This window comes from Sceloporus undulatus, chromosome 1, assembly GCF_019175285.1.
Source record: "Sceloporus undulatus isolate JIND9_A2432 ecotype Alabama chromosome 1, SceUnd_v1.1, whole genome shotgun sequence".
NCBI lineage: Eukaryota > Metazoa > Chordata > Lepidosauria > Squamata > Phrynosomatidae > Sceloporus > Sceloporus undulatus.
In genome coordinates this window covers 97,385,753-97,400,241 of record NC_056522.1, presented here as the reverse complement: position 1 = coordinate 97,400,241, position 14,489 = coordinate 97,385,753, and the positions used below count along the sequence as shown (strand labels likewise).

Here is a 14,489-nt window from a genome sequence, read left to right as displayed (position 1 = left end):
TATTATTATTATTATTATTATTATTATTATTATTATTATTATTATTATTATTATTATTATTGTGTTTGTGTTTGTGTTTATGTTTATTTATATCCTGCCATTCTCCCAATATAGGGACTCAAGGGAGCTGACAATAAATTCAAAAACAATACAAAAGTTTTAAAAATATAAAGTTTAAAAAATACTGATTTATAGTTTAAAATTAAACATTTAAAATATTAAAGTGTATTAAAAACTTTATACAGACCTTACAATCCGAGTCATGCAGCACCCAGCCCTCATCAGTTTGAAAAAGCCTGATGGCACAAAAATGTTTTTACCTGCTGTTGAAAGCAGGGATAGGGCCATCCTGGCCTCTCTAAGGAGGGAATCCCAAGTGCAGGAGAAGACACGTTTCCTTGTTCTCACCAAATGAGCCTGAGAAGGTGCTAGGACATAGAAAATGGCCTCTCCAGATGATCTTAGAGCTCTGCTAAACTCATAAGGCCCAAACATTTTCAGAAAATTAATAATGTATTTAGAACATTTATTTGGTGGAGGGGAGTCAGACTTTCTATCCAGGTTGTCAACTATTGCTTTCCAAAGGTAGATTTCATTTTTCAAGATTTGAGTCTTTACATAAGGTGCCCCTTCAGATGCTGGCAGACTACAGCTTCCAATGTTCTTCACCATCTCTTCTATGCTATCTGGAGGATAATGGGAGTTGCAGTTTAGCAAAAGCTGGAGAGCAGCACTTTGTTCACCATGAAGTTGACAACTGGGTCACTTCCTGTTGTTAAAAAGGTTTCTAAACCAACTTGGGAGGGCCACAAACATGGCAAAATTGCCCCCACATCCCATTGAGGGCATTTGGACACAAACAAAAATTTGAAATTTTGGTGGGATGTGTACCGCTGAGTCTCCTGAGGACTGATGTGACCTCTTAAATCTACAGTGCTACCTCGGGTTACGAAATTAATTCGTTCCGCCGCTCCGTTCGTAACCCGAGTAATTTCGCAACCCGAAAAGGCTTTCCATTAGCGCTGGAAAGCCGCTAGCCGCGCTTTGCGTTTGAATTTCGCGCCGAAATAAATTTCGTAACCCGAAAAAAACATCGTATCCCGGAACAGTTTTTTCCAATCTAACTTTTTCATATCCCGGAAATTTCGTAACGCGATCAATTCGTATCCCGGGGTACCACTGTACTACTTTCCCACCTCCAACATGGTGGATAGTATATCTGACCACCATGTTAGGGGTGGAAATGTAGTGGGGGTTTACATCAGTCCCCAGGAGAACTCAGCGGTCCACACCTCACCAAATTTTCAAATTCAGAATTGTTAACAACTGCTTTGTCTGTCTTACATGTGCCATGCTGTTCATTTCATGTGACCTAATTTATTCCTAGAGTTCATAGTCTTAAAAACTATTTCCCAGACAGTGTCTATTGTGTATATTCATGATTTGTGCATGTTAAACAAAATTCCCCTCAGAAATGGAACTAGTGTCAGCTTCTGGGATCTATCTGCTTGGATGTGCAACTGCCAAGGTTCAAAAATTCCTTAGATCTAGAATGTGCAGTTTTGTATATGCATCTGTAGAATTCACTTGTGAAAAACAGGAAGAATCTCAGTTCTGTAGCATATGACTGCCTCACAGCACCAAGCAATGCAGAATGTCAGTTCATCTGTCATTTGGATCTGTCTCACATCCTGGCTTGTCATACTAATTGGGTGTTATATTTTGATTATTATCCAAATACTTTCCCAACACCTGGCATCACTCTTTCTTGTTTACTCTGGCTGAACCCTACAAAGCCAAAAATAGATCACTTCACACACTTCTGGACTGAAATGCTTTTCTTTTTCCCTAGCTGAAGCTCTATTAAATCCAAAACCACTTTAAGAATTTTCTGTTTTAATTATTGTATTAAAAGAATAGTCTATGCTGTTCAATGCTGTTGCTGTTTTCGGTTGAAATTACCACAAGGAATTTAAGAGGCTGTAAACACAAACACAGAGTTAGTACTGGCAGAATGGAAATTCCCTTGAGGAGACATTTCTCTGATCTAGGACAAGAAAGTTGAAATATTGGACTTTAGCGAAGATACGGGGTGCCCGCATTATATGCAGACATGCTATACGTGGCTTTCAGCTTATGCTGAAAGCTGCGCAATGGACGAGGAAATGGCGTGCACGCACGCTGCATACATGAGCCCCATTGTTTTTAACGGGGCTCGAGCATACACAGATTTGCTTTACGCGGGGGTGGTGGTGGTGGTGATCTGGAACAGGTCCCTCGTGTAAGGCAAGGGCACACTGTATAAGGCAACAATTAAATATTAAAGAAAGAGTTCTTCTGGATTGAGCACAGCCGTACCGTTATTTAGGAAGGTTATCAGCTTTGCTTACTTGGTACCATCTGGTGGCTTGCCAAACCATGAGATATCAAGTTACTGTTCTCAGGCATTGAACAAACTAACATTTTCTAAACCATTGGGAGGATCTTCTGCTGTGCAGTGGTTCATTTCCTTAAAAAGGATTATCACAGTTGAAATCTGCAAAGAGGATGGAACAATGCACCCCAAATATGTTCACAGGTATTCCCAGTGGACGTTTGATTTCTTATGCTCCATGGTTGAACTGTGGCTTTTTGAAAATATACTTGCCCTCCTACCTCTCACAAAGATAGCCAAAATGTCTTCTGTTGTTGCTGTATGCCTTCAAGTTATTTCTGATTTATGGCAACCCAAAGGTGAACCTATCATAGGATTTTCTTGGAAAGATTTGTTCAGAGGGTGTTTACTTTTGCCTTTCTCTGAAGCTCAGAATGGGTGACTTATCCAAGTAAAATGCCACAAAAAGACAAGAAGAAAGTGCTTTCTTCTAACTTTCCCAAAACATCCACAGTTTAGACTTTCCTGTTCACAATCAGCAGGAGGTCTATTATGCTTTGATAACAAAAATCATTTTCCAGCTTCATGTATTCTGTTGCCAGTATTTTAAGCCATCAACATTTTAATCCTCAGAAATAATTTGCAAATGCATTGGAGGATTACAGAGTTTATGGGAGAAGACACAAGGCCAGAAAACTATTTAGGATGTGACCAACAGAGACAAAGAAATACGGTTGTAATTTACCACCTACAGAGGCCAAAGATTTATCTAATCCAGTCTTCTATTGTCCTAGTGGCCAAACACTAGCAAGAGATGAGTGTAATAATATACTCCTTTATTTGTGTTGCTGTACCAACATAAGAACTACCATGATGGGTCAGACCACAGATCTATCTAATACAACACTCTGTGACTAATCAATATGGGCCACCATCACAACTAGTAACTATTTCTCATTAACTTGTCTAATCCTCTTTTAATCCTGCCCAAGTTAATGGTGATCACATTATACTGTGGTAGAAAATTCTAGTTTGTGCTGTGTGAAAAAGTGCTTATCAATGTAAATAAGGGAAGGAGTAAACTGCATCTTATTCATAGAACACAAGCATTGTATGTAAACAATCTCATATTAAGTCTTTACCATACTGAATTAATGTTACAGAACCAGAGGCAACAAGCTGAAAGAGACTTCAAAGCTCCTATTAAGGGGCAAAACAAACCTCCTGTGTGAGAATTAGAAAAGTGGGCATAGCCCTCTCCTCGGTCCCATTTAAATATATGAACACTACTGTGATGTTGGAATATTCAAGTCTCTATTGAAGATCATAGCAAATAGGTAGTCTCACACAAGGAGGCAATGGTCCTTCCAATACTGATAGGGGTAAAGGCAGTTGCTTCAGTTCAAAAGACAAGGTTCTTCCTCCAAGGACCTTATACAATCCAAAGTGAGAGTGACGGCTCAAAATGTGAGGCAAATGTAAGAGCAGCATAGATGAGGGTAAAATGTTGAACATGAATGAATTACATGTTGGTACAAATGGACTTTTCTATTTTTCTAAGATCTTTCTAGGGAGTGATGATGCTTTTGCAAAAATAGCTGAAAGTGGGAGAGTAAGAAGAGGTTTAAAACAGCAATGGGGAATGCATCACTCTCCAGATATTGATGGACTGCAATTCTCATCAGCTCTAGATGACACAGCCAATGGTGACAGGTAATGTTCATTGTAGTCCATCAAAACCTGGGGGCTGCATATTTCCCACCACTGGTTTAAACCTCCTCTACTCATGTATGGTGGTTCTGGGTCAGGGTAGTGCCCTCCTTGAGAGTAAACAGATCCTAAACTATGCATTATGTATCTTATTGTATTGTGTGATTCAGTTTTTAGGACTGGATTATGGGAGCACTATATTTCACGTGTTGTATGACATTTTCCAAAACTCTGAAAGGTGCAGACACACACTTCTTTTTTCCTGATCACTGAACCATTTTAGATTTCAGCAAGTATCAGTGTTAACAAAATACAAGTGTGAAACAGCAAAGGATTATGCATTTCCTTTCTTATGTTGGTCATCTCCCTGATTATAATAGAAAAAAGGCAGTGTACAAAAGTTTCAAATTAATAGTTGAATGGGGAGAAGAAAACACTCTTTATCACAAAAAGCTAAAGCCTATATTAGTCTGGGTAATTCTTATATGCCCTTTAAACTTCTGCAACTGAGTAACTCTGTAATCCGTTGGCCCTGTTATTAGAAATCACAGACTTGTACAAACAAAGCAAAGTCCAAACGAAAAAGAAGTTAATATCGGCTGAGCAAAGGCCATGCAGAAGTAGTATAAAGAAAACAGAAGTACAAAGGCACTAGAATTTTAGAGGCCAGCGCAAAGATTGCTTCTGGCTTGTCAGGCCATGGGATATTCTCTGGCAGTGTTCGTGAGAGAGCTGCCTGGATGGTTCCTTTTCACTGGAATTTTCTTGCCAGTAACTTTGCTTCTGCTGCTGCTCATTGTTTATCTTAGGATCAAGCTGAAGGAAGGTGAGTCAACTACCACAGGAGGGACTAACAGGTGGGCAGGTAGGAAGAACTAATAATAAAAGACACTCCGAATTTAATCTCTACAACAATTAGGACAAGTAGATTAATTCAAGCTTCTCCCATTTCTTTTGAAACAACTCTTTTAATTCCCCAACGTCTTGCTAGTAACAGCTACTATCGTACATACACTTCCCCTTGGCATAGCCAAGCAAATACATTTGTTATTGATAATGTATCTCATATACTACTGACCTGTTTCTATTGAAGAAGCAGTGGTGGACAAGATGCTACAGCATGAGTTTCCTTCTATTTCGAAAAACAAAATAGAACCATTTGGGTTTGATTTGCAAGCAAGAAATGCCCCTTCCCTTTTGGGTAAATTTAACCTTGTTTTTATAACAGGCTAAACATTTCCAGTCTTCTATGCACCCCAGATTTACTTCCCTAACATGATTCAGCTTGTTGGGATGGATTTTATTTTTCTTCAGAAAATGTTCCTAAATCAACATGAGGTTGTTGAATTCTTGTCAAATTTCATTCTTGTATTTCCCAAACCATCCATTTAATATTATCTGCTTGGTGAGAAAAGGACCAAAGGAAATAGTCAAACACAGTAATTACACATGCTATTGATTCAGTTTCTTAATAACCCACATGTCGTTCTCTAGATGACGATTACAACTTTATTATTATTGATCACTGGCCGTGGTGGCTGTAGGTAATGAGAATTGCAGTCCACTGTCTGGCAGGGGGCTATTTCCCAAACCATCCATTTAATATTATCTGCTCAGTGAGAAAAGGACCAAAGGAAAAAGGACCACATGAAATCATTTGGGGGGATGGGAGGAGAATTGCTCTGAGACAACTCTATGGGTTGAATGGCATCAGGGGGCAGGGGCACACACTCAACATTATCCAGTTCCTGGTTGAAGTATCAGGTGGTGGTTGCAGCCCCAGCTTTGTCCCTCATACTCCTCCCCCTTACGGAGAAAGTTGAGGGAGAAATAAAGCTTCTAAGGTAGCAGCTGAGTGTGCCTTTTCTACCCTTCCTTCCTTGCCTTCCCTACATAGGCTAAATTGCTTTTGAACATACAAGTGTAAAACCTCCACATATGTACCTCACACATAATTGCAAGGGGGCAAGATCCTAAGGCCCTTAGGATCAGCTAGCAGGACAATTTAGTTTATAGGCTGGCGATTCCTGACCTAAAGGGCCACAAGCTCTGAAGACCTCAAATGACCTTTTTTCCTTTCTTATTTTGAAATACTCTTCTCCATTTTAAGTTTCTCTTAAACTTAATATATGACCCATATATGTGTGGTCTGTGTCCAGAAGATGTGGGCCCACCTTATCATTTTATCACATAAGAATCACTTCCATACATCATGGACAGTTTTGGTCTATGCCATGACTCTGCCCACGATTATTAGATTTTAATATTATCTATGTAATTTTAATCTCAATTTGTTTAATTCTTTTTTAACGGGGGGAGGGGGATATTGTATATATCATTGTATGATTTTATATGTTTTCTGTTGCTTTGTTTCTACAAAAAGCGGGATATAAATAAAAAATTATTATTTATTATTATTATTTACAACTGTTAACAGATCTGAGACTTGTTAGATGTAGTTTAAGAACTATCACAATCCACTGACTACCTCATCACGAAATGATATGAAGTACGTATAACTTATCTATAGCGGTTGCTGAAGGTTTCACCCCCAGGATGCTTTTTAGTTAAAAAAACAAATAAATGCAAGGGGAGCTATTATTCTTCAGCTGAACTTTTCCCACTGGATTTCATCTTGCTGGTCTCCGCTGCTGCAAATTAACTCTTGTTGTTTTTTTCAGTGAACAAGGAGCTATCCCTGGCCAAGAACCCCACAGATGCAGTTCTGGAGTATTGCGTTAAATACAACAAAACAAAGAGCTCCAAAAGGAAACCAAGATCATCATAAAGAAATTGGTAACTTAATAATTTACATCTCAGGATAATAGTTAAGACACCAGCTATTTATTCTAGATTTTTTAAACAAGAGTTTGATGTTATACAAAATCAAAAGGGGGAGGAAAATGTTGTGAAGAGCTGGTGAAAAGAACAATAAATGAATAATTTATTATTCATTAAATAAATAAATAGTAAAATATTTTATTTACTTATTTATAATAAACGAATAATTTATTATTCGTTTATTTAGCCGCTCTGATAGCCTTAGCTGAAGAGCGGGGTATAAGTAAATAAATATTATTATAAATATTAAACTTATTTAAAAACAGGGTTTTAATGAATTTGCTTTCTCTTGTAAGATAACACACTTCCAGAATTAATTGAGAAAATGACTTCAGAAAAATGGATGGGACAATTATTTGCAAGATGGTAATAATGACTTTCCTTTTATTTAATGGTTTTCCTACTACTTTCTGAAATTTCTCAAACTAAAGTTCTAGAAATTCAGAAAAACAATATTACGCTTTTCTACAAAACAGTAAAATAGGATAAATGGAATATATCCTGCCAATAGGTGCTTCCCTGTAACTTGTAGTCATGCCTTGTATAGACCTAACCAACTGTAGGGAAAAGACGGATTAGCTTAGCAACAGCAACAGCCAATCCTGAGCCAGAGAGAGAGAGAGCCAGCCAATGGAATGCTGGCAGGTAAAGGTTGAAGATTCCATTTTCACAGTTGGAAGTCCAGTTAAGAAACTGCTTCGTCCAGAAAGGGACAGTGATATGAAGGATTCCAGTGAGAGATAGGGTCTGTTCCAGAGGGGAACTTGGTTATAGTCTAGAGTGAGGGACTTTTAACCTGTTAATGACTCTAGTTGAGGGAGTTATTATAGTTAGCCTGAGTGGCAATACTATTTGCATGTAGGCTTGGAAAGTAGGCAAGAAGGACAGTGTCAGTGTCCTTGAAATCTAGTAACAGCAATACTCTGTAGGGAGTTTAACATTTGCCAGCAAGTAACCTCTAAGAAGTAACAAGTGCCTGAACAAACAACTGTTTAGTCTAAAGCCTTCATGGCTGGCATCCATGGTTTTTTGTGGGTTTTTGGGCTATGTGGCCATGTTCTAGAAGAGTTTCTTCCTGACTGGCATCTTCAGAGGATGAGTTACTTAAGATCACAAATTTGTGGAGGATTAACAGAAATTTATGCAGAAATGAGAACAGATGAGGCACAAGAATATGATTTGTTTAAAGAGATGGTAAAACAATGATTTTGACTAACTCCTGAACATCATCAAAGAGAGTTTAGAGGACTAAAAAGAAAGGGAGATGAGAGTTATGTTCAGCTAGGATGTCTGTTGGACTACCTGTTAAAGAGCTAGATAGATGGCTCTAAAGCAACTTCAAAAGAAGAATTACAAAGTTTAATAGGTTTAGAGGAATTTTATAATGTCATCCCTCAAGAATACAAATGGTTGGTACAAGATAAAAAGCCTAAAACGGTGGCAGAAGCAGCCAGAATGATGGATGATTTAGTGATAATAAGAGAAGATGGCAAAAAAAATGTCAAAACCTGAGGTAAAATCTCAGTGGAATGACAAAAGGAATCCTAAAAACTGGCAAGCTTCAAAAGATGAAGTGGTAGCGGCAAAAAGTTGAAGCCTTGGCAACAAGAAAAGACACATGAGGCTGAGAGAAAAAGTTCTGGGTCAAGAGAGTGTGACCTGGACACAAATAAGAGATATAGCTGGCCTAAGGAAGGTCACCCCAAAACAAGTCAGAAAACATGTTATGAATGTGGTAGCTCAGGACATCTGAGAAATAATTGCCCTAAAATCGATAATTTTGGCCCCATACAGACAGGCCAAAATAAAGCTGCTTTGGGTCACTGGAGGAATGCTATTTAAGTGATGCATGAGTCCCAAGAGTCTGGAAGCCGCCCCAAAGCCACGATCCAGTCCTAAGGCTTTGGTGCAGCTTCCGGACTCTTAAGAAGCATGCATCACTTAAACAGCATATCTCCAAAATGGGTCAACCCGAAGCAGCTTTATTTTGTCCTGTCTGTATGGGGCCAAAGATAAAAGATCAGCCCATTGTGTAAGGTCAGCTAGGCCTGTAGAGAGAGAGAATGCTGCCACAAAGAGAGCACAGTACCTGCATTTACCATGGAAATGGCAGTTGATAGAGTAACTGACTTTGGTAGCTCACATTCACCAAAACCTTGCTTATTGGTCTTAACCTCACCTCAAGAATTTAGTTCAGATGAACACAGAGAATTAATACAAATAAATAGATTGCCAGACTACAGAGCATGCTGGACTCTAAAGACAAATAAAATCAAATAAAAAATCAGAAACTGTTAAGAGAATTACCATAGAGCCAATAAACAGGCAACAATATGAAAAACAAAGTTGGCTTGGCAACGGGTGATATAACCCAAGAGAATGGTCTAGTTCAAAGAGATTGGCAGAATCTTGAAAAAGTGAAACGTGAAAGAATGGACATGTGTATACAAAACATGCTAGCATCTATAAACTTTGCTGTCATGAATGCCAGTGATGACCAGTCAGTCAGTCAGTCAACTTTTATTAGGCATACAACAACAACATACATTTACAATAAAACTTCAGGATCGTTATTAAAATTTAAGCCATAGTCTTGTTGCCTCCACCAGAAAATTGGCCATTAGCCTGGTAATATGCGGGTTCCGATCTTCCAATAAGTATTCCACTGATAACCCATCCAAACATATTCATTTGATGACCAAAAGACAGATAAAAGAGATCCAGTATGGAAAGAAACAGAGCCAGAGATCATGAACTTATATGGAAAGCCTGATGGCATCGGTAAAAGATGTTTTGTAGTATACAAAAGAAGATTTAAAGGCTGCGCAAAGCACTCAAAGAATCTGGTCCAGTGAGACAGAAAAAAAATACAGACTTTTTATCAGATGAGATGGCAGATCATCAGCTGGTGAAAAGAGATTCCTCGGCAGTTATAGGAACTGAACCAATAAAGATTCCTAAAAAGGATAACAGTGTAAATGAGATTATGGAGTGGAAAACAAATACGCTGTTGTCTGCCACGAGTGTACTTGAATACAAATGAAAAAATGTATAACCTGTTCAAATAAAATGTTATGTATTGTTATGATTGATTCTAGGATAAAAGGGTAAATATAAAAATAGGTAAAATTGTATATTGTTTTGGTCATTATGATACTCATTGACTGTCATGAACTGACTCACAAACCAGCCAATCAGAAGCCAGAGACCCTAAGCCAATCAGGTGATGGCTGAGGAGTTTGAAGATTCCGCTTGGCAGTTGGTTTCAGTCAGTTAGGGTTTGGAATCCTGAGGGAGGAAGCTGGTGTTCAGTTGGGGAACAGTCGAGTCCAAGAGAGGACTGTGTTCCAGAAGATCCTGAGGGAACAGCATTTTGTTAGAGTGGGGTGTTGATCATAGACCAAGAAAGGGTCTGATAGGTCCAGAGAGGGATGATGATAATAATAATAATAATAATAATAATAATAATAATAATAATAATAATAATTTATTTTTATCCCGCTTTTCCAACTTTGATCAAAGCGATGTACAGATTTAGATAAAAAATACATCAAGATAAAACAATTAAAACAGCATTTAAAAACAATCACAATAACAACAATAGGGTCAGCTGAGTGGGGGGAATCCATAACATTGCAAGGTCATCGACAGAGGGGGTAAAACATAAAATGACGTCTCATGGGGGGAAGGCGTGGGAGAAGATTCTTCTTAAAGAGATTTAAAGATGTGGTGGAGCGGAGCTCTTCTGGGAGATTATTCCATATTCTAGGGGCTGAGATAGAAAAGGCCCATAGCGAGGTCCTCACATAACGTGCCGTTGGGACCTCCAGCAAGTTCTTCCCTGCCAACCTGAGTGTGCGGGGTGGATTATATGGGGATAGGCAGTCCTCCAAGCACCCTGGGCCCAAGCCATTTAGGGCTTTATAGGTCATTACCAGCATCTTGTATTGTATTGTATTCGTTTGGGAGTCTAGAGAAGAGAGACTCAGTGTAGCCAGACTCTGGAAGAGGGGTTTCGGTTACATAATTTCCTAGGGGATATTATAGCCTGTGTGGCTGAGTTATTAATTGGGATTTAAGAACAAACCTGTATATATGTAACTGAGAAAGACACAGTAACAACTTCATGTCAGAGTTACCTTTTTCCATTCCGTTTTAAAATAAACTTTTATTCTTGTTTGAATATCCACTTGGCCTGTGGGTTTGAAATCAAACCACACTACTGATCTTTAGAAACGCAGGGGTGTTGGGCCATCGTAGGAGAGTATCTTGGGGCCCTTCACATAAATTAGGTGGGATAACAAAAGTCCCAAGCGCCTGCCACAATAGAAAGGTTGTTCGTCACATTGACACATACAAGCTTGAAAGGAGCTTGCATGTATCAATGACTTATTAAGGGGGGAGGTATGTAGAGAAAAGACTATTTTATGTAGTGCAATTAAAAACAAAATAGGTTGCTAATCAGAATGCAAAACTGAGGGCAGGGAACAGTCTATTATCCCCTCTGCTCAGATTCCCAGTGATTGGGCGGTATATAAATAATAATAAATAATAAAAATGTTATTTCTATCCCGCTTTTTGCCAGGCAATCAAAGCGGCGTACAACAGGTTAAAATACATCCATATATACATAATACCCCCCTTAAAACAAGATTAAACAGTGTAAGATTAAAAACTACATATATAAATAAACTACATATATATATGCTTTGCAGTGGTTCCGGTCCTTCCTCTCGGGTCAGTCCCAGAGGGTGCTGCTCGGGGACTGTAGCTCCAGTAAGAGGAATCTCACTTGTGGGGTTCCTCAGGGGGCTATTTTGTCCCCGATGTTATTCAACATCTATATGAAGCCGCTGGGTGAGATAATACGGAGTTATGGTGCTGGGTGTTATCAGTACGCTGATGACACCCAAATCTATTTCTCCATGTCTTGTTCGTCGGCCACGAATTCCAATGGCATCTCTTCTCTCAATGAATGTCTTCAAGCAGTAATGGGCTGGATGAGGAAAAACAGATTGAAACTGAATCCAGATAAGACGGAGGTGCTCACGGTAGCGGCCCCAAAACCAAGAATTGGGTTGCAACCTCCAGTCCTGGATGGGGTCACACTCTCCTCCAGTGACTGTGTTCGCAGTCTGGGGGTGTTCCTCGACTCGTCGCTCCTGATGACAAATCAAGTAAATGCGACGGTCAGGAGCGCCTGCTATCAGCTTCGGCTGATACGCCAGCTGCGCCCTTTTCTGGAAGTAAGGGACCTCGAAACTGTTGTGCACGCACTGGTAACCTCACGCCTGGACTTCTGTAATGCACTCTACTTGGGGCTACGCTTGTGCTTGGCTCGGAAGCTTCAGCTGGTACAAAATATGGCAGCCAGGCTTATTTCTGGTACATCTAGGAGGGACCACATTACTCCGGTTCTGAGGTCCCTCCACTGGCTGCCTATTAGCTTCCGGGCCCAGTACAAGGTGTTGGTTATTACCTTTAAAGCCCTAAATGGCTTGGGTCCAAGCTATCTCAGGGACCGCCTCCTCTCGTATAATCCTCCCCGCGCTCTCCGGTCCTCTGGGAGGAACTTACTGCAGCCTCTAAAATCTAGGCTTGCGGCGACCTCCCAGAGGGCATTTTCTGCTGTCGCCCCCAAACTCTGGAACGACCTGCCGAATGAGATCCGTCAGTTGACATCATTAGACAGCTTTAAAAAAGCTGTCAAGACGGATCTCTTCCGGCAGGCCTTTCCAGATTAACCATCCCGGCCTGGGTTCCCTGATCCCCTCTTTCCTCTCGTGGCCCCATCTTCAGTGATGGTTGAGGATCTCCAGAGGGACACCAGGGTTTTTAGTTTGTTTTAACTATATTTTATGTTTTGATATTGTGTTTTTAATCTGTCATATTTTTTAATACTTTTATAAGGAGGGGAGGGATTATGTTTTTAATTTTATATTTTACTCTGTTATAATCACTGTTGTCAACCGCCCGGATTGGTTCGCCACAGGGCGGTATACAAATTATTATTATTATTATTATTATTATTATTATTATTATTATTATTAATAAAATAAAACTTCTTCTTCTTCTTCTTATTATTATTATTATTATTAGTGTTTGGTTTTTCCCGGCAGGTCCCCACATCAAGCTCACAGTTTTGTATCATCGCTGCATCGCTACTGCCCTGACTTCCTTTCAGGGTGAATTCTCGGTGGAGAGGAATAACTAACTGTCTTTGCAAGACAGCCAGATGCAAACATGCTGCCCAGTCCTAAAACACCACGAAAAGTGCATGAGGCTTCTTCTCTATTTTGTTGGTCAATATCAGATTTGCCAAATCAGCCACCGACTTGTTCACCAGCTCAGCATCTCAGGCGACGGACTCAAGACTGGAGAGGGGAAAGGAAACAACCAGGATGCTTAGCGTCCTGGGATGGAGCACTGAATAGTCCTACCACCTGCAGCCTGTCTATGCAGGTTTATCTGCCTTTAAAAAACTGCTAAGTTAACAACAACCATTGCAAGAGAGTCAAACATCCCACTCTGGATGCTTGGATATTGCACCTCTGATTTACAAACATACAAGCAGTAAATAAAAGGTTGATTCTATTTCTTCTAAAACTCTTTGGGAGAACAAAAGACACACTGATTAGCTGATCTTGGCCCGATTGAAACGGGCCTTTGCGCCGTCCTGTCACGTGCTAGGGGTTGGCCGAGGATGCAGTGTCCATACCGGCCTCACCCCAGCACGTGATGGGGGCGTCAAAATGGTAGCGCCCTGTACACATGGGTGCCGCCATTTTGACGTAACAGCCGCGTCGTGTCCAAATGGCGCAGTGCGGCCGTTACGTCTTGGTGCTGCTGAAGGATGCTTGTGGCTCCCTTTCAGTGACACCAGAAGGAGCTCCATTTCGGAACTCCTTCCGCTGTGTGCATCGCTGGCGCAGCCTTTAAACGGCCACACCTGCAATACAGAGAGAAAGGGGCCGAGCGGCCCCTTGCTCTCTTTCCCCGCTGCTGTCGGGGTGTCCTTGGGGCATGAAGCCACATTTTTCCAGGCCTAAAAAGAACAGCAAAATGCCGCTCCTTTTGGAGCCAGAAAAAGGGTGCTTTTCCTGCTGCCACTGCACTTTCCACTGCTCCTTTTGGCATGCGTCATCTGGACGCTGCACCAAAGGAGCGCCGTGATGCCGCTCACTGTGCGGTTGGGTGCACAGCATGACGCCAGTGTCAGGGCAGCGTCAGGGCACTCATCAAATCAACACCATGCCCCCACTCTTTGCCGAAACCAGCGTTTAGTGCCGGTCTGTTGAGGCCCTTAGAGTACAGTTTTAAGTTACAATGAGAATACAGTACATATGGATTACAAAATAAACAAGAGTAAACCGAATTGTTAGTCTCAGCTAGAGTACAGAATCAAGGGGACTTGAGTGTTGACTTACCATTTGGCAGCTGATTCTATTCTATCAGGGGCTAGATTTAGGCCTTACAATGCAAATGCTATAAAACTGTTGATTATATTTCCCTTGCTTTTTATATGGAATAGTGTGTATTCATTGCCAAGGGGATAAAACTAAAA

At 40.4% G+C, this 14,489-nt stretch overlaps 1 long non-coding RNA gene across 1 annotated transcript; it reads left to right on the top strand.

The window, feature by feature from the left end:
- Window positions 1–4,686: 4,686 nt before the first annotated feature.
- LOC121917526 lies at window positions 4,687–13,519 on the top strand. The gene is made up of 3 exons (XR_006101054.1): window positions 4,687–4,910; window positions 6,766–6,880; window positions 13,045–13,519. It is a non-coding gene; the product is annotated as an uncharacterized LOC121917526 (long non-coding RNA).
- The last annotated feature ends 970 nt before the right edge of the window (window positions 13,520–14,489 follow it).